The sequence below is a fragment of the Mirounga leonina genome, unplaced genomic scaffold (assembly GCF_011800145.1).
Source record: "Mirounga leonina isolate KUSES-001 unplaced genomic scaffold, KU_Mleo_1.0 Mir_201, whole genome shotgun sequence".
NCBI classification, from domain to species: Eukaryota; Metazoa; Chordata; class Mammalia; order Carnivora; family Phocidae; genus Mirounga; species Mirounga leonina.
The window spans coordinates 23,992,565-24,013,884 of NW_023270504.1; the positions used below are offsets into that span (position 1 = coordinate 23,992,565).

General features: G+C 37.0%; 1 protein-coding gene and 1 pseudogene across 2 annotated transcripts in view; one reads left to right on the plus strand and one right to left on the minus strand.

Moving 5' to 3' along the window:
- LOC118025706 (C-type lectin domain family 4 member D-like) overlaps positions 1-21,320 on the plus strand; it is a 72,182-nt gene that overhangs the window by 5,672 nt on the left and 45,190 nt on the right. For both annotated transcript variants that reach the window (XM_035028307.1, XM_035028305.1), the window contains exon 3: positions 3,528-3,672. The gene's annotated coding sequence lies outside the window, so the exon portion shown is untranslated. The remainder of the gene's footprint in view (positions 1-3,527; positions 3,673-21,320) is intronic.
- LOC118025446 lies at positions 6,566-17,416 on the minus strand (annotated as a pseudogene).

Below are 21,320 nucleotides of genomic sequence, written 5' to 3' on the forward strand. Positions count from 1 at the left end.
TTTTTGGTATTTGACAAGAACATTGTGTATGGGGTGGTGAGGGATGATTTTCTTTCTCTCCCTGACCTCTGGTTCTCTTGTCACATTGGGATTCTTTTGTCAAACAATTGTGGAGCTGGCCCTTCTGGAGAGGAAAACATAATTCTATCAGGATAGTCTTCCTCCCACCCTTTGTAGGCACTCCCACAACTGGAGTTTTATTTATTTATTTTTTTTTAAGATTTTATTTGTTTATTTGACAGAGAGATAGAGAGCACAAGTAGGCAGAGAGGCAGGCAGAGGGAGATGGAGAAGCAGGCTCCCCTGAGTGTGGGGCTCGATCCCAGGACGCCGGGATCATGACCTGAGCCGAAGGCAGCCACTTAACCAACTGAGCCACCCAGGTGCCCCATAACTGGAGTTTTAAAGAATGCCTCTTGGAAGCAGCAGTGGACGCTTTAGCCTTTGCTTTTGGAATGCTCTGAAATGAATGAGACAGAGATGGATATTGATTAAATTAATGCCACATTTGTGTGGCATAAGAGACTGCAAATTTACTCCTTAAGTATATCCAACCTAATATTATTTATGTCCAATGAGGCCGTTCAATGCAACTAATTCAAATTACATGAGTCAAGTTTACATGATAAAATTATTTTATATAATAACATGTCAGCAAGTAAAAGTGCTATAATTTCAATAGTATCTTCTCAAATTCTTGTTACAATGAAAAGGAAAAATAAAAGTCTAAACACAAAATTTCCACTTAGATTATAGTTAAAAAATAATTGATAGCCACGATGTATCTTCTCCAATTTGTTTCCCACAGTCTCAGTCAGAGTGTTGAGATGTTCAGATGTCTGGATAAAGTCCGTTTCTTCAGTAGGCCTGTGCTCTACCTAGACCAATGGTTTTCAAACTGTTTTGCTTGCCAATCCCCAATAAGAATTTTGAAAGACAATGTGCCTCCTTATAACATTTATTTGGACATCTGAAGTTTTTCATCACATTCATGTTATAGGAACAAAAGCCTTTGTTATAAAGGCTTTAAGTTATGAAATATTATAAATATTGACATTTAAAAAACTCTTACATCTCTTCTTAAAGTCTATCTTCTAGTATTTAAATACTATTACAGAAGTGTTATCCCTACTACCATCATTCATAAAAATATGAACATGTATTCTTTAACAGTTGGATGTTTTACATTATTCTTTTTAAAATTTTTATTTTATTTATTTTTTTAAAGATTTATTTTTTTAAAATATTTTTTTATTTATTCATTTGAGAGAGCAAGAGCGAGAGAGAGAGAGCGCGTGCACAAGCAGGGGGAGTGGCAGGCAGAGGGAGAGGGAGAAGCAGGCTCCCCGCTGAGCAGGGAGCCTGATGCTGGGCTCCATCCCAAGACCTGGTGATCATGACCTGAGCCTAAGGCAGACTGAGCCACCCAGGTGCCCCTTATTTTATTTTATTTTTGATGTAGTGTTCAACATTATTCTTTTTCTCTCTTCAACTATATCATACTTTATATCATACTTCTTCAGTTTTCTAAAATATGTAATATATGTCCAATATTTTTATTTCCTGGGGAGTATTAGACTTTACATGTTATAAAATTTCTTCTGGATTGACTTATAATTACAATTATGAGGTTATAATATTCAAAACATCACATCTTTATTACAAATTTTGATAAATTATTACCAATAAAGTAAAACTGTTAGAAACTCATCTTTTAATGAGATGAATGGGACTTTACAAAATGCAATCAGATGTATCCTAATATTACTACAATGAGAATTTAACATCAATTCTATTCCTATTTTTTAATTTAGTGACACATACTGATAAATCTTACTGATATAAATAAGTAGATAGGAATAGAAGGTGATTTGTTAGACTATCACGTTTTTGAACTTTTTCAGAGTTATTTGCCAAAAATCATACAGTATTCTGTTATCAAAAATTATTTGTAATGATGTGTTAATGGAGAATTTGATTAGATTATTCTTCAGTGTTATTGAAGGTAAAGAATAACAAATAGAATAATTTGCAAATGGTTTTTTATTTCTCAGTCAGTAGTCATTTGTTTTCTCAATTTTGAGGAGGTACGGTAAAAAAGGTTTCGGTAAGTCTTATCAAATGACTATTAATTACCCTTGTTTTTTAATGCTTACAAAGTACCTTGATGAGCCCATTCTCAGAACAATTGGGAAAATAAAATATTAATGTGAGTGTACCTTTTTGACAAGTGCTTCTTTTTTTTTTAAAGATTTTATTTATTTATTTGACAGAGAGAGAGAGACAGTGAGAGAGGGAACACAAGCAGGGGGAGTGGGAGAGGGAGAAACAGGCTTCCCGCTGAGCAGGGAGCCCGATGAGGGGCTCTATCCCAGGACTCTGGGATCATAACCTGAGCCGAAGGCAGCCGCTTAACCGACTGAGCCACCCAGGCGCCCCAACAAGTGCTTCTATTCATCACAGCTTTCAATATTTTTGTCAACCTCAGAGCTGGAGATTTAGCATATTCATCATATGAAAAATGTCTGCAGTACATAATTTGACAAAGACAATCCCCACCACCAAAACGGTTCATCAAATTCGACTTTTTAAATTAAAATGATTTAATGATTTGAGGAGTTTTATGAAAAGCAATCTTTTTTTTTTTTTTTAAGATTTTATTTATTTATTTGAGAGTGAGAGAATGAGAGACAGAGAGCATGAGAGGGAGGAGGGAGAGGCAGACTCCCTACCAAGCAGGGAGCCCGATGCGGGACTCGATCCCGGGACTCCAGGATCATGACCTGAGCCGAAGGCAGTCGCTTAACCAACTGAGCCACCCAGGCGCCCGAAAAGCAATCTTTAATAATGAACAGAATACATAATTGAGATAGACTTCTAAAAGCAGCTAATATTAAAATGAAACAGATATGGTCTATCTATTTTATTCAACTCATAATGTTATAAAAGATAAAAAAGTCTACACATTGTTTCTCATCACTTAATATGTAATGATATAACAACATAAAAAATAAATAAAGTAGACCTACATACAATAACACAGCTGAATCTTAACAATATGGATCAAAAGATTAAGCCCAAGAAGACCAGATATATTAAAATAGCTTTAAAAACATTCAAACCCCAACAAATCTAAATGACTTATTATTTAGGTATATATATAGATATATGCTAAAATTATTCACTTGTATTAGTCATTTGAAATTCAGAGAGACATTGGTGTTTCTAATGTATAAAGGATTTGAAAATCGGGAAAAAAACTTGATAATGATTTTTCTTTGCAGATAATCTAGAACAATTATGCAAGTAAACCTTAGTAAATATTGAAGACTTAATGCTAAAGAATGTTTATTTAAAAGCAAATCTATGGCCCCAAATTATATAATTCAGGGAAACAGTAAATACATGAGATAAGAAACCCATCTCTAGAAAACAAATGCAGATCCTTGGAATTTTGTGTATAAAAAATACCTCTTTAATCTTATTTATGCCATCTTGCACTCATCCTTCTCTTTCATGAAACACAGGAAATGTCTGGGCATGTTCCCCAAGTACTTGGAAATCATTTGGTTCCAGCTGCGACTTCATTCTACTGAACAGAATTTTTGGTCAAAGAGTCAGCAGAGCTATGTTGCAATGGGTGCTCACTTGGTGGTGATCAACACAGAAGCAGTAGGTACTTTTCTTTATTTTGCATTAAAATTTTTTTTAGTTGTGGAAGAAAATACAGAATTTACCATCTGAACTGTTTTTTGTTTGTTTGTTTGGCATGGAGCCCAAAGAGGGGCTTGAACTCACAACCTTGAGATCAAGACCTGAGCTGAAATCAAAAGTCAGATGCTTAACCGACTGAGCCACCCAGGCAGCCCTGAACTGTTTTTAAATGTACAGTTCAGTAGTGTTATCCATATTCACATTGTTGCAAAAAGATCTCTACAACTTTTTCATCTTGGAAAATTGAAACTCTATACAACGACTACACATTACCCCCTCCCTACAGTCCCTGGCAATCACCATGCCTGCTATTCTCTGCTTGAATGAGTGTAAGTGGAACCGTGCAGTATTTGTCTTTTTGTGACTGGCTTATTTCACTTAACATAATGTCTTCAAAGTTCATTTATGTTGTAGCAGTAACAGGATTCTCTTCCTTTTTAAGGCTGAATAATATTCCATTGTACATATATTGCATATCATTTATCCATTCAAGTGTTGGACATTTGGGATGCTTTTACCTCTTGGATTTTATGACTAATGCTACAGTGAACACGGGTGTGCAAATGTCTCTATGAGAATTGCTTTCAGTTACATTGGAAGTTGGATTTCTGGATCATATAGTAATTCTAATTTTAATTTATTTGAAGAATGACACACTGTTTTACATAGTGACTGTACTATTTTACACTCTCACAAAGAATGTACAGTATTCGGGCGCCTGGGTGGCTCAGTTGGTTAAGCGACTGCCTTCGGCTCAGGTCATGATCCTGGAGTCCCGAGATCGAGTCCCGCATCAGGCTCCCTGCTCAGCGGGGAGTCTGCTTCTGCCTCTGACCCTCCCCCCTCTCATGTGCTCTCTCTCTCTCATTCTCTCTGTCTCAAATAAATAAATAAAATCTTTAAAAAAATAAAAAAAAGAATGTACAGTATTCCAGTTTCTCCACATTCTTGACAACACTTGTTTTTTTTTTCTTTTGATAGCAACCATCCTAATGGGTATAAGATTATTATAATTCCATTATAGCTTTGATTTGCATTTCTCTAATAATTAGCAATATTATGAATCTGTTCATATACCCTCATGCACTGTTGGTAGGAATGCGAAGTGATGCAACCATTGTGGAAAACAGATTGGAGATTCCTCAACAATTAAAAATAGAACTACCATAAGATCCAGTAATTGCACTATTGGGTATTTACCCAAAGAATATGAAAACACTAACTTGAAAGGGTATGTGCAACCTTATGTTTATTGCAGCATTGTTTACAATAGCCAAGATACGGAAACAGTCCAAGTGTCCATCAATAGATGAATGGATAAAGAAGATGTGGTATATATATAAAATGGAATATTATTCAGCCACAAAAAGGAAGAAATTTTGTCATTTGCAATGACAAAATTCCACTTTTGCTAGAGAGTATTATGATGCTAAGTGAAATAAGTCATTCAGAGAAAGACAAATACCATATGATTTCATTCATATGTGGAATTTAAGAAGCAAAATAGACCAGCAAAGAGAAAAAGAGAGAAAGAGAGAGAGACAAACCAATAATCAGACTCTTAATATAGAGAACAAACTGATGGTTACCAGAGGGAGGGGGATAGGTGGATGGGTGAAATAGGTGCAGGGGGTTAAGTGTACACTTATATGATGAGCACTGAGTAATGCATGGAATTGTTGAGTCACTATATTGTGCATCTGAAACTAATATAACACTGTATGTTAACTATACTGGAATTACAATAAAAAATAATAAACAAAAGGATCTGTTCATATAGTTGCTGGTCATTTGTATACTCTCTTTAAAGAAATGTCTATTCAAGTCCTTTGCCCTTTTTTTTAAAATGCCATCAATGACTTTCTTTCCTTCCTTCCTTCCTTCTTCCTTCCTTCCTTCCTTCCCTCTCTCCCTCCCTGTCTCCTTTCCCCCTTTCCTCTTTCTTTCTTTCTTTCTTTCTTTCTTTCTTTCTTTCTTTCTTTCTTTCTTTCTTTCTTTCTTTCCTTTTCTTTTCTTTTCTTTTCTTTTCTTTTCTTTCTTTCTTTCCTCTTTCTCTCTTTCTTTCCTTCCTTCCTTCCTTCCTTCCTTCCTTCCTTCCGTCCGTCCGTCCAGGGGAGGGAAGAGGCTGAAGGAGAGGGAGTGAGAGAATCTTAAGCAGGCTCCACGCCCAGTGCAGAGCATGACACAGGGTCGATCCCACAACCCTGAGATCATGACCTGAGATGAAATCAAGAGTTGGGACGCTAAACTGACTGATCCACCCAGGTGCCCCCCCTTTGCCCATTTTTAAATTTGGGATATTTGGTTTTTTGTTATTGAGTTGTATGTGTTTTTAATATATTCTAGATATTAACTCCTTATCAGATATATGATTTGCAAATATTTTCTCTCATTCCATGGGTTGCCTTTTCACTCTGTTGATTATTTCCATTGATGCACAGAAGTTTTTAAGTTTGATATACTTACATTTGTGTTTTTTTCTTTGTTGCCTTTTCTTTGTTGTGCTTTTGGTGTTATATCCAAGAAATCATTGCCAACTCCAATGTTATAACACTTTTTCTTTATGATATTTACAGTATTCTGTCTTACATTAAGTCATTCTTCCCCTTTTTTTTCCTGTCCTAATATTTTATTGGTCACCTCTAGGACTCTAGCTAGGTGGGCTCCAGGGAGGGGGTCACCATTCATCAGCTCTCAGCTGGGAGAATGAGAAGGCCTTGGCCTTGCTCTCCAGGGTCAGGGACTATGGAATTTGAAGGGGCAGGTCTGGCCTTTCCTGGGTCAGCATGGGTTATCCCTGTAGGGGCACAGGTTGGGGCCAAGAACCCAAGCTTTCCACCTCTCTGCTAGCCTAGTTGTATTTGGAGAAGTATTCATTGGCCCACACTGGTCTTGATTGTGTCACTGCCTGGCTTCGAGCCAGTGAGACAGACTTCCCCATGTTCATCCATGTACTTGAAGCCCTGGTCCAGCTACAGAGCTTTGTCCATGGAGCACCCCCATAGACAAATCATTGACAGTGATCTAGGGAAGGATACCCTTGCCGTTGGTGATAAAGAGGCCCCTGTAGGCGATGCCTCCATCTTCCTTCAGCATGCCATAATCTTGGGACAAGCTTCTGGTTACATTGACCAGCAGGGGGATGTTGGGGGCAAGCCTCCTTCCTTCTGGGGACTGTTGATCTGAGCCAGATGAGTGAACTGAGAGTTGACAGAGACCAGCGCCTCACAACCCAGCTTGTGGAAGTCTTCAGCGTGCTTGCTGAAAGTGATGATCTCTGGGGGGCAGACAAAGGTAAAGCCATGCAGGTAGAAAAAGAGGACCAAGTGTTTCCTTCTAGTCCAGAAAGCTTCACCTCTTTGAAGGTGCTATCCCCAAGGGCAGGGGCCTGGAAGTTTGGGGGGATTTCCTATCTGCACGTTGCAGCAAGTCATGACTGAAAGCTGTATGAGTCAGGGCGGGACCCATGGACTAGCAGACTGATGAACACACGTTCTTATCACCCAAGTCGTTCTTCTGTGTTGAATTAGCTTTTGTATATGGTGTCAGGTAGTTTAGCTTCATTCTTTTGCATGTGGATATCCAGTTTTCCTAACACCGTTTGATGAAAAGATTATCCTTTACCCATTGTATAGTTTTTGAAACTGATTAAAGATCATCTGACCGTATACTCAAAAGTTTATTTTGGGACTGCCTATTCTGTTCCATTGGTGTATACGTCTGTCATTGTGCTGGTACTATACTGCTTTGAGAGCCACAGCTTTGTAACATGTTTTAAAATCAGGAAGTGTGAGGCCTTCAAATTTGTTCCTTTTTTTCCCAAGATCGTTTTGACTATCCTGGATCCCTTGAGATACCATCTGAATTTTAGTATTTTTTTCTGAAAAAAAGTTTTTTTGACAGGAATGACATTGACTGTGTAAATTGCTTTGGGTAGTATGGGCATTTTAACTTTTATTTTTTTTATTTTTTATTTTTTTGCAGTTCTTTTTTTTTTTTTTTTTAAGATTTTATTTATTTATTTGACAGAGAAAGACACAGCGAGAGAGGGAACACAAGCAGGGGGAGTGGGAGAGGGAGAAGCAGACTCCCCTCCGAGCAGGGAGCCCGATGCGGGACTCGATTCCGGGACTCCAGGATCATGACCTGAGCCGAAGGCAGTCGCTTAACCAACTGAGCCACCCAGGCGCCCCGGGCATTTTAACTTTTAATATTAAGGCTTAACAGCTTTAATATTAAGCCTTCCCATCTATAAACATGGAATGTCTTTCCATTTAAATTGTGTCTTCTTTGATTCCTTTCAGAAATGTTTTGTAGTTTTCCAATTACAAGTTTTTCACTTTCTTGGTTAAATTTATTCCTAAGTACTTTATTCTTTTGGTGCTGCTGTAAATGAGATTGCTTTCTTAATTTTCTTTTTATATTGTTCATTGTTAGTGTATAGACATGCAACTGACTTTTGAGGTCGATTTTGTATCCTACAACTTTCCTGACCTTGTGTATTAGTTCCAACAGTGTTTTTCCAGCTTTAAAGAGATATGATTGCCATATAATATTGCATGAGTTTAAGGTGTGCAATGCGATAACTTGATATATGTATGTATTGTGAAATGATTACCTCAAAAGGTTAGTTAACAAATCCATCAACTCTTATAATTACCATTGTGTGTGTGTGTGTGTGTGTGTGTGTGTGTGTGGCCAGAGTATTTAAGTTCTACTCTCTTACCAACTTGAGGTATACAATACAGTGTTGTTAACTATAGTCACCATGCTGTACATTACATCCCAGGACTTATATTCATCTTATAACTAGAAGTTGGTACTTTTTGCCTAACATTTTCCCATTTCCACTAAACCCCAGCACCTGAACCACTATTAAAGTCTATTTGTATGAGTGGCTTTTTAATTTAATTAATTTACTTTTTGAGTACAGTTCACACACAATATTACATTAGTTTCAGGTATACAACATAGTGATTTGACACGTTTATATATTATGTTATCCTCAGCACAAGTGTAGCTACCATCTGTCACCATACAGTACTATTTAATACCATTGAGTATATTCCTTATGTTGAGTCTTTTATTCCTGTGACTTACTCATTCTATAAGTTTGGCTTTTTCAGATTCTATGTGTGAGTAAATCATGCAGTATTTGTTTTTCTCTAACTTATTTCACTTAGCTTAGTGCCCTTAATGTCCATCCATGTTGTCACAATGCAGCATTTGCTTCATTTTTATGGCTGAATATTACATTGTATATATCCCACACTATTTTTATTCATTCATCCATTTATAGACAGGTTGTCTTCATGTCCTGGTTATTGTAAATAATGCTGCAATAAACATGGGGTTGCAGATATCTCTTCAAAATAGTGTTTTCTTTCAGATATATACTCATTAAGAGGCATTGCTGGATCATATGTAAGTTTTATTTTCAATCTTTTGAGGAACCTCCATATTGTTTTCCATAGTGGCTCTTCCAATTTACATTCTTATCAAACAGCCCTTTCTCTCCACATTCTTGACAGCATTTATTATCTTTTGATATTAGCATTTATTTTCTTTTGGTATCTTTTGAGATTAGCAATCCTAACAGATGTAAGGTGATTATCTCATTGTGGTTTTGATTTGCATTTTCTTTTCTTTTTTTAAAAGACTTTATTTATTTGACAGAGAGACACAGCGAGAGAGGGAACACAAGCAGGGGGAGTGGGAGATGGAGAAACAGGGTTCCCGCCGAGCAGGGAGCCTGATGCGGGGCTCGATCCCAGGACCCTGAGATTATGACCCGAGCCAAAGGCAGACACTTAAGGACTGAGTCACCCAGGTGCTCCTGATTTGCATTTTCTTAATGATTAGTGATTTTGAGCATCTTTCCATACCTATTGGCCATTTATATGTCTTCTTTGGAAAAATGTCTATTAAGGTCCTTTGCCCATTTTTAATTGGATTTAAATTATTTAATTTAATTTAATTTTGTTGTTGAGTTGTAGAAGTTCCTTATATAGTTTGGATATTAACCCCTTATCTGTAGCTGGTTTGCCAATATTTTTTCCCATTCCATAGGTTGCCTTTTCATTTTGTTGATTGTTTCTTTTACTGTGCAGAACTTCTAACTTTGATGTGGTCCCACTTAAATTTTTGCTTTTGTTGCCTATGCTTTTGGTGTCATATCCAAAAAAAATCATTGCCAAGACCAATGTCAAGGAGATTTTCCTCTATGTTTTTTTTCTAGAAGTTTGTTTCAGACTTACATACAAATTTTAAATCCATTTTGAGTTAGTTTTTGTAAGTGGAATAACACAGTGGTCCATTTTATTCTTTTCCATGTGATTATCCAGTTTTTCCAATTTTTTCCCCAATTTTTCCAATTTTGCATGTGATTATCCAGTTTACCATTTATTGAAGAGACTACCCTTTGAGTATTCTTGGCTCCCCTGCTAAATATTTATTGTATGGTATGTGCATAGGTTTATTTTTGGGCTGTCTATTCTGTTCTGCTGGTCTATGTTGCTGTTTTTATGCCAATATCATATTGTTTTGATTATTATAGATTTGTAATATAGTTTGAAATCAAGATGGGTGATGATTCCAACTTTGTTCTTTCTCAGGATTGCTTTAGCTATTTGGGGTGTTTTATGATTCTATACAAATTCTAGGATTCTATACAAATTTTCTATTTCTGTGGGAAATGTATAGGTATTTAATAGAGATTACATTGAATCTACAGATGGCTTTGGGTAGTATGGACATATTAACAATATTAAGTCTTCCAAAACATGAACATGGGATAGGTTTTCATTTATTGGTGTCTTTCCCAGTTTCTTTCATCAATGTATTATAGTTTTCAATGTACAGAGTTTTCATCTCCTTGGATAAATTTATTCCTAAATTTTTTATTATTACTATTATGTAGAGTATTTATTATGCCATTGTAATGGAATTGTTTTTAATTTCTTTTCCAGGTAGTTTATTGTTAAAAACACAGCTGATTTTTGTATTCTGCAACTTACTGAATTTATTAATTCTAACAATTTCTTGGTGGAATCTTTTTTTTAAGATTTTATTTATTATTTGACAGAGAGAGAGACAGCGAGAGAGGGAACACAAGCAGGTGGAGTGGGAGAGGGAGAAGCAGGCTCCCTGCTCAGCGGGGAGCCCGATGTGGGGCTCGATCCCAGGACCCTAGGATCATGACCTGAGCCGAAGGCAGACGCTTAACGACCGAGCCACCCAGGCGCCCCTTCTTGGTGGAATCTTTAAGATTTTCTATATATAAGATTATAGCATCTGCAAACAGAGACAATTTCACTTCTTCCTTTCTAATTTGGGTATCTTTTAGCCTTCCTTCCTTCCTTCTTTCTTTTTTTATTTTTCTAATGATTAGCATCTTTTCATGTGCTTGTTAGTCATTGATTTTTCTTTTTAGTTTCTATTTAAATTCCAGTTAGTTAACATACAGTGTAATATTAGTTTCAGGTATACAATACAGTGATTCAGCACTTCTGTGCAACACCCGGTGCTCATAATAACAAGTGTACTCTTTACTCCCCATCACCTATTTAACCCATCCCCCATCTACCTCCCCTCTGGTAACCATCAGTTTGTTCTCTATAGTTCAGAATCTGCTTCTGGGTTTGCCTCTCTCTCTCTTTTCCCTTTGCTCATTTGTTTTGTTTCTTAAATTCTACATGTGAGTGAAATCATATGGTATTTGTCTTTCTCTGACTTATTTTACTTAGCATTATACTCTCTAGCTCCTCCCATGTTGTTGCAAATGGCAAGATTTCATTCTTTTTTATGGCTGAGTAATATTCCATTATATATATACACCACATCTCCTTTATCTACTAACCAGTTGATGGACGTTTGGGCTGTTTCCATGATTTGGCTATCATAGATAATGCTGCTATAAACATTGGGGTAGAGATTTCCCTTTGAGTTAGTATTTTTGTATTCTTTGGGTAAATACCTAGTAGTGCAATTGCTGGATCATAGGATAGTTCTTTTTTTAACTTTTGACTCTCCATACTGTTTTCCAAAGTGGCTGTACCAGTTTGCATTCCCACTAGCAGTGTAAAAGGGTTCCCCTTTCTCCACATCCTTGCCAACCCCTGTTGTTTCTTGTGTTTTTGATTTTAACCATTCCCTGACAGGTGTGAGGTGGTATCTCATTGCAGTTTTGATTTGTATTTCCCTGATGATGAGTGATATTGAGTATCTTTTCATGTGTCTGTTGGCCTCTGAATGTCTTCTTTGGAAAAGTATCTATTCATGTCTTCTGCCCATTCTTAAATTGGATTATTCATTTTTTGGGTGTTGAGTTTTATAAGTTCTTTATGCATTTTGAATACTAACTCTTTATCAGATATGTCATTTGTAAATACCTTCTCCCATTTCGTAGGTTGCCTTTTAGTTTTGTTGATTGTTTCCTTCATTGTGCAGAAACTTTTTACCTCGATGAAGTCCTAATAGTTTATTTTTGCTTTTGTTTCCCTTGCCTCAGGAAACATATCTAGAAAGAAGTTGTTATGGCTGATGTCAAGGAGGTTACTCCACTTCTCTAGGATTTTTATGGTTTCCTGTCTCACATTTAGGTCTTTAATCCATTTTGAATTTATTTTTGTGTATGGTGTAAGAAAGTGGTCCAGTTTCATTCTTTTTCATGTTAATTGTCCAGTTTCCCCCACACCATTTGTTGAAGAGGCTATTTCCCATTGCATAGTCTTTCCTGCTTTATATTAAAAAGAAAAGAGAAAGGACCCAAATAAATAAAATCACAAATGAGAGAGGAGAAATAACAACCAACACCACAGAAATACAAACAATATAAGAGAATATGAAAAACTAGATGCCAGCAAATTGGACAACCTGGAAGAAATGGATAAATTCCTAGAAACAGAAACTACCAAAATTGAAACAGGAAGAAATAGAAAATTTGAATAGACCAATAACCAGCAAAGAAATTGAATCACTAATCACAAAGTTCCTAACAAACAAAAGTCCTGGACCAGATGGCTTCACAGGTGAATTCTACCAAACATTTAAAGAATAGTTAATACCTATTCTTAAACTATTCCAAAATATAGAAAAGGAACTCATTCTAAGAGGCCAGCATTACCCTGATACCAAAACTAGCTAAAGACTCCACTAAAAAAGAGAACTACAGGCCAATGTCCCTGATGAATACAGATGCAAAAATTCTCAAAAAAATACTAGCAAACTGAACCAACAATACATACAAAAAAAAATAAGTCACCATGATTAAGTAGGACTTAGTCCTGGGTTGCAAGGGAAGTTCAATATTCACAAACCAATCAATGTGATATGCCACATTAATAAAAAAAAGGAGAAGAACCATATGATCCTTTCAAAGGTTGCAGAAAAAGCATTGGACAAAGTACAACATCCATTCATGATAAAAGTCCTCAACAAAGTAGGTTTAGGGTGCTTGGGTGGCTCAGTTGGTTAAGCGACTGCCTTCGGCTCAGGTCATGATCCTGAAGTCCCGGGATCGAGTCCCGCGTCGGGCTACCTGCTCAGCAGGGAGTCTGCTTCTCCCTTTCCCACTCCCCCCTCTTGTGTGCTCTCTCTCTCTCTCTCTCACTCTCTCTCTCAAATAAATAAAATCTTTAAAAAAAAAACCAACAAAGTAGGTTTAGAGGGAACATACCTCAACTTAATAACGGTCATATATGAAAAGCCCACAGCGAATATCATTCTCAGTGGGGAAAAACTAAGAACTTTTCCCCAAAGATCAGGAACAAGACAGGGACGTCCACTTTTACCACTGTTAAATATTTAACATAGTCCTGGGAGACCTAGCCACAGCAATCAGACAATAAGAAGAAATAAAAGGCATCCAAATTGGCAAGGAAGAAGTAAAACTTTCGCTATTTGCAGATGACATGATACTCTATATGGAAAACCTCAAAGACTCCGCCAAAAAATTGCTAGAACTGATGCACAAATTCAGTAAAGTCGCAGGATACAAAATCAACATACAGAAATCTGTTGCATTTCTAAACACCAATAATGAAGCAGCAGAAAGAGAAATTAAGGGATCAATCCCATTTACAATTGCACCAAAAACAAGATATCTAGGAATAAACCTATCTAAAGAGGTGAAAGACCTATACTCTGAAAACGATAAAACATTGATGAAGGGCACCTGGGTGGCTCAGTCAGTTAAGTGTCTGACTCTTGATTTTGGCTCAGGTCATGATCTCAGGGTTGTAGGATCAAGCTCTGTGTCAGGCTCTGTGCTCAGCAGGGTATCTGCTTGAGATTCTCTCTCTTCCTCTCCCTTTGCCTCTCCCCACTGCTTGTGCATGCTCTCTCTCTCTAAAACAAATAAATCTTAAAAAAAACCCAAAAACTCACATTGATGAAATTGAAGATGACTCAAAGAAAAGGAAAGACATTCCAAGCTCATGGATTGGAAGAACAAATATTATTAAAATGTCTATGCTAATATATGTTAAGGAAAAAAAGAAGAAGAAGAAGGTAGCGGGAGGGGAAGAATGAAGCGGGGGAAATAGGAGGGGTAGACGAACCATGAGAGACGATGGACTCTGAAAAACAAACAGGGTTCTAGAGGGGAGGGGGGTGGGAGGATGGGTTGGCCTGGTGGTGGGTATTGAGGAGGGCACATTCTGCCTGGAGCACTGGGTGTTGTGCACAAACAATGAATCATGGAACACTTCATCTAAAACTAATGTTGTAATGTATGGGGATTAACATAAGAATAAAAAAATGAAAAAAAAAAAAATGTCTATGCTACCCAAAGCAATCTATAGATTTAATCCAATCCCTATCAAAATACCAACAACATTTTTCACAGAGCTAAAACAAACAATCCTAAAATTTGTATGGAACCACAAAACACCCTAACTAGCCAAAGCAACCTTAAAAAAAAGAAAAGCAAAGCTGGAGGTATCACAATTCTGGACTTCAAGTCATATTACAAAGCTGTAGTGATAAAGACAGTATGGTGCTGGCACAAAAATAGACACATAGATCAATGGAACAGCATAGAAAACCCAGAAATAAACCCACAACTAAATGGTCAATTAATCTTTGACAAAGCCATTGATGTTGTAAAGATATTTTAAAAAGACATTTCATTTAGCTTTTTATAGTTGTCTTCCTCAAAAGGGTTGGTCTAATTTATCAAGTCTGTAAGTGACTGGATATGGAAGTCTATATATCTAATATTTTACTGGAACAAGAAAATATTTTGAACCTTCCTATAGTGGACTGAATAATGGGCCCCCAAAGATGTTCACACCCTAAGCCCAGAAACCTAATGAATATGTTATATTCAATAGGATAAGGGGTTTTACAGATATTAATAAATTAAGGATTTTGAGATAGATTATCCTGGATTATCTGGGTGGGCCTAATGGACTCAAAAGGGACCTTACAAGAGAAAAGGAGAGGGATCAGAGTCAGGGAAGGAGATATGATGACAAAAGCAGGGGTCAGAGTTAGAGAGAGAGAGAGATTTGAAAATATACCACTTGCTTTGGAGATGGAGGCAGGGACCATGAATCAAGGAATGTACATGGTTTCTAGAAGCTGGAAAAGGCAAGGAAATGGATTCATCTCTAGAGCTCCAAAAGGAATACAGCCCTGCCAACTCATTCTATACTTCAGATCTTTAGAACCATATGATAATAAATTTATATTGATTTAAGTCACAGAGTTTGTGTTAATTCATTATAGCAGCATTAGGGAACTAATATACTTCCTTTGAATTTTAGCTTGAGTGTTGTCACAGGCTCAGCAGAGCTGACAAGAGAATTAAACTGCCAGCTTACACATAGATTTTTTGGCCAGGGACCAGACTCCTGGTGGTTATTTTTTATTTTTTATTTTTGTGAGAGAGTGGGAGTGCAGGTGTGCACAAGCAGGAGGAGGAGTGGAGGATGAGGGAGAGAGAGAGAATCCCAAGCAAGCACAGAGCCTGACATGGGGCTCGATCCCATGACCCTGAGACCATGTCCTGAGCCAAAATCAAGAGTCAGACACTCAATCAACCGCACCACCCAGGCACCCCAAGTTATGGTGGTTATCTTGAGTTATAGTGAACTCTTAATTATGGACAACACAAGTATTACTGATTAAAAGAATGGTCAAAGTGGGAGAATAGCGAAAAATACCTCATCAGAGATCAAAATATACGTTCCTTTTTTGGGAATTTTTGCTTCCTTCTTATTCAGGCAGCAAGCTGATTTTATAATGCAGTGCAACAAGGAAAGTAAGTGTCAGAGCTGAAGAAGCAGTAGCTTACTAGACTTACTAGCATTTGTTTTCCAAATCATAACCTTTAGGAAATTATAGGGATTTTGGAGAAAGTAGAAATTAAAATAGAGGTTCTGAGAAAAAAGGGAGTGTGTTAAAAGGAGGTAACAAATAAATAATGTAACAAAAGGAGCTGAGAACCAATGGGCCTCAGAGAGTTCATGTGGGTAGAGATGATGACTAGTGGAGAAATGGATGAAGGGCATGCACCTGGCTCCCCTTGGTTTGCCCCTGAATATTGTTTGGGAGAAAAAATTTCCTTTACCCTTCTTAGTTCTTTGGCTGGTCTAATAAATTAATATAGGCCAGATTAACAGGAGGAAAACAAATTTAATTATGTATGTATGGCAGCCCCATAAAAATATAGGACCCACCAGCAGTCAGGCAATTGAAGCTTACATGTCATTCTGAGCTAAGGGGAAGGTGCTAAGGGTCTGGTACTTCAAAAGGGAAGAAGACAATTCACAGGATGGGAAGAGCAAATGTTTGCCATGCCATGAAGAGACAGTGGCACACAGAGAGGAATTTGATCTCCAGGCCTCACCAAGTTCCCCTCACAACCTCAGTTTTTCATACCTAACCCATATTCTTTGTAGTTATCACTGGTGATAGTTCTTTTTCTGGACAAGGCCCTCTATCTAAATTCTTCTGGGCAATTAAGGGAGAGGTAAAAGTTTTTCTTGAATCTGATGGGTCTTGATTGCCTTCAGCTCTGACCCACTAGAGGAGACTTGATATGTCTTCTGTGGCAGAGGAGAATCTCAACATAACCAAGGTCACATTTCTTCCAGTCTAGTCCAATGGCATGTGGATAAACAGTAAAAATAAATTGATTCAGAAAAAAAGATTTAATGTTTATTATACAACTGCTTGAACAGAAATTCATACTTTCTGCATATTTCTTAGTATCTAATTTATGATACAAGAAGATTTTCTAGATGCAGTTTCAGACTCCACTTGTTATTGTCAATTCAAACTCTTGAGCAAGAAAATTTAATCTTGGGGCGCCTGGGTGGCTCAGTTGGTTAAGCAACTGCCTTCGGCTCAGGTCATGATCCTGGAGTCCTGGGATCGAGTCCCGCATCGGACTCCCTGCTCAGCGGGGAGTCTGCTTCTCCTTCTGATCCTCCCCCTCTCATGCTCTCTGTCTCCCATTCTCTCTCTCAGATAAATAAATAAAAAATCTTAAAAAAAAAAAAAAGAAAATTTAATCTTTCCTCTAATTAGCAGGCACACATCTTTATTGAGGAATCCATAGATGTTTTCTGAGAAGAGAAACTCTGGGTAATTTAATTTATTGGTTCATAGATTATACTTTAGGAGCAGCAGGGGTATACACTGGGAAAGAACTTACCCTTTTGAAGGCGGTCAAGTCACAAGGAACACTATTCATTGTTTGAACAATGTATACATTTTCCCTCTAAATCTGCCAGTCTGTCTAGGATTTTCTCTTGTGATCTTTTGTTTTTGTACTTGTACCTGGTCATAGTCCAAAGATCCTCTGCTGTCTCCACTTGTGACCTAGGACACATCCTGGTCTGCTCTTGCTTTATATTAATTTGGCACCTTGCTCATGTTTTTATGTTGTTATTTATTTTAATTTATTTTCACTTTAGCATCCCCCCTGTTTTTAGTTTTTCCCTTCTCCTCAGCACTCAGGGCAAATCTATACCTGAAACTAATGTAACATTGTGTGTCAAGTACACTTGAAAATAGAAAATAAAAAATAAAAGGGCATGAAGAATAGGTGAGCAAGTTGCAAAATGGAACTATCAGTTGGTCTAATACTTACATGACTTGATGTGGTAGATGTCTTTGCTCTTTTGTTTGGACCTTAAATTATTCTCAAGCCTTTGGTTTATTGCATCCTCCATTACCAGGAGGACCTGAAAACTGATAGTGACATTGCAGAATCTACTCTTCCTTTTTCCTGAATAAACTATTGATCTCACTGAACCCTGAAGGAATTTGTACTATTTCTAGCTTGTTCCTGAGTTTTCATTTTATCAGTAACTCTTCTTCCATTTGAAAAGTCCCATCAAGAAAACAAAATCTCATATTATTCAAGTCTCTGTATATTTAATACTACTTCCTTGAGAATGTGCTTTGATGGAAATGCAAGCTGGTGCAGCCACTCTGGAAAACAGTATGGAGGTTCCTCAAAAAGTTGAAAATAGAGCTACCCTATGACTCAGCAATTGCACTACTGGGTATTTACTCCAAAGATACAAAGGTAGAGATCCGAAGGGGCACCTGCACCCCAATGTTTATAGGAGCAATGTCCACAATAGCCAAACTATGAAAAGAGCCCAGATGTCCATCGACAGATGAATGGATAAAGAAGATGTGGTATATATATATATATATATACACATACATACATACATACACACAATGGAACATTATGCAGCCATAAAAAACCCAAATCTAGCCATTTGCAATGACGTGGATGGAACTAGAGTGTATTATGCTAAGTGAAAGAAGTCAATCAGACAAAGACAATTATCATATGATATCACTGATACGTGGAATTTAAGAAACAAAACTGGGGATCATAGGGGAAGAGAGGAAAAAATGAAACAAGATGAAACCAGAGAAGGAGACAAACCACGAGACACTCTTTTTTTTTTTTTTAAAGATTTTATTTATTTATTTGACAGAGAGAGGCACAGTGAGAGAGGGAACACAAGCAGGGGGAGTGGGAGAGGGAGAAGCAGGCTTCCCACTGAGCAGGGAGCCCGATGTGGGGCTCGATCCCAGGACCCTGAGATCATGACCTGAGCCTAAGGCCGACGCTTAATGACTGAGCCACCCAGGCACCCCAAGACACTCTTAATCATAAGAAACCAACAGGGTTGCTGGAGGGGAGGGGAGTGGAAGGATGGGGTAACTGGGTGATGTACATTAAGAAGTGCATGTGATGTAATGACACTGGGTGTTATATAAGACTAATGGATCACAGGCCTGTACCTCTGAAACCAATAATACATTATATGTTAATTAATTGAATTTATTTATTTATTTATTTTTATTATGTTATATTAGTCACCATACAGTACATCATTAGTTTTTGATGTAGCGTTCCATGATTCATTGTTTGCTTATAAAAATAAAAAAATTTAAAAAAAAAGAATGTGCTTTGATCGATGATTTGGGGTAAGGATGATTTAGAGAGCCTCACTGAGTTATTGGTATTGAAGACAGGGAACCTGCCTCTGACATTCCAAAACTCTTATGTCACCCTTTCTTGTTTTGGAAATTCTACTGTTATTTAGCCAAGAAAATCATGAAATATTTTTCCAATGTGTGCTTCACCTTAACCTTGACTCATGAATACTGATTAACAATCTTCTAAGGTTCTTGAAACTTCAAGGATTCTATTTTTACAAGCATGTCCCACACTATAAAATATTCATGGATCCCATGCTATTTATTATTTCCTTCCTTAAACTCTAATTCATATCTGTAAAATTGAGCTGTTGCTTATCTTCCTAGAGTGAAATGACTTATGTTTCCTCCTAAGACATTTACTTCATGGGTACAGTACTAAGATTATCTAATTGTATAATTCTTTCACTTGTTTGCTTACTTATAGAACATCACTCTTGGAATCAACATCATTTCCTAATCCTCCATTCTTGGTTTTACTTCTACCCCCTCACTGAAGTGAAAAAGAAAGTAAGTTCTCACTTCCACCCACAACCTCACTTCTGAGGTTACTCTTCTAGAAACACTGTGCTCATAAGGCATACCAGGAACCTCTTATGTCTGTTTCTCTGACGTTTTTATCCAGGAAACCTGGATTTATTCAGAAAGATTGGACCTTAGTCATTGTACTCTTAAAGGCTAGGAAACTTCAGATATAAAATTCACCTCAAAAGAAGTAAGAGCTAAAGTCCCCCCAAAATTTAAAAGCTTTTCCTTTATATTCAGAAAAATGCAAGCAAAAGAACATTCAAAAATAAAAAAATGTTAAGGATTTCTCCAAATATGTTAAAATCATTTACCTGGTGTTTCCCATTAAGTTTCTCTATTTAATTACCATGTTAGATCTTTCAAAAGACAAGCATGTATATGATACGAAGGTAATTCATTTATATATCTTCAGTGTATGAACAAACATTCACATCTTAGTACTGTAGTAGAGATCAGAGCATGATAATATGTTAGGAAAAGATGAATTTAGAGAAACAACTGAGCCTTATGAGCAATTAGGAAGATTAAAAAAACCCCATAATTCTGGGAGATGAAAAGTTGGAAAAAATAGTAAAGCTTGGGGAAAGTTAGGGCAGTAAAGGGAGAATGCCATTCAAAAAGAAAGAGAATAGGAAAATAGGCAGTATGGACTTCTCAGTATTGCCAAAGTTTATATTTGGCCATTTGTTCAGAAGGTGTTTCTAGGATTCTTCTAGCTTACATTTTGCCCATTATTATTAATCTTAGGTTGTTAGTCATCTCTTTCCATGCTCCAGACTTCTAGGAAACTGGTTTCCTGAACCATTAGATTGAGAAGATTGTGACTTTCTGCTTTTATTTTGCAGATCTGACAGAAGGAAGAGCTGGTGGTCCCAGGAGAAGCCTCAGAGTATCTCTCTCATTTCCATTCCACCCTTCGGGAGCTGTTTCCTTGTAGTTTATTGTGTAAATTCTTGCTTGAAATGGAGACATCTAGGGTAGTTCAGTTGGTTAAGTGTCTGCCTTTGGCTCAGGTCATGATCTTGGGATCTTGGGATCCTGGGATTGAGTCCCAGGTTGGGCTCCCTGCTTAGCGGGGAGTTTGCTTCTCCTTCTCCCTCTGCCACTCTTCCCCCGCTGACTCGTGCTCTCTCTTTCTCAAATAAATAAAATCTTTTTAAAAAATTTATAAAAAAATAGAAATGGAGACATCTCTTCATTACTTCCAATACAGCTTTTTAAACAAGTGTCCCTCAAAATAGCTTTCTTTCTTACCCTTTTAATATATCAATTTCTACTGTAATTTTCTCCACTTTTATCAAATAAAATTCAAAATATAGATTACATGTTTTATTTTCCTTCTTGACCTTATGAGGGCTCTTAAAATGCTAAAATAAGCCTTTAAAAAATTAATTGACTACCATTTTTAGTAACTTTGCCTGGTTCTGGCTATTTTCCCAATTTGGATTCTTTTCTTAAAAAAAATTATTGAGGAATAACTGACAAATATAATTGTATATATTTAAAGAGTACAATGTGATGTTTTGATATACATATACATTGTGGAATGATTACCAAGGCCAAGATAATTCACACACCCATCACCACATGTGGTGAACCCT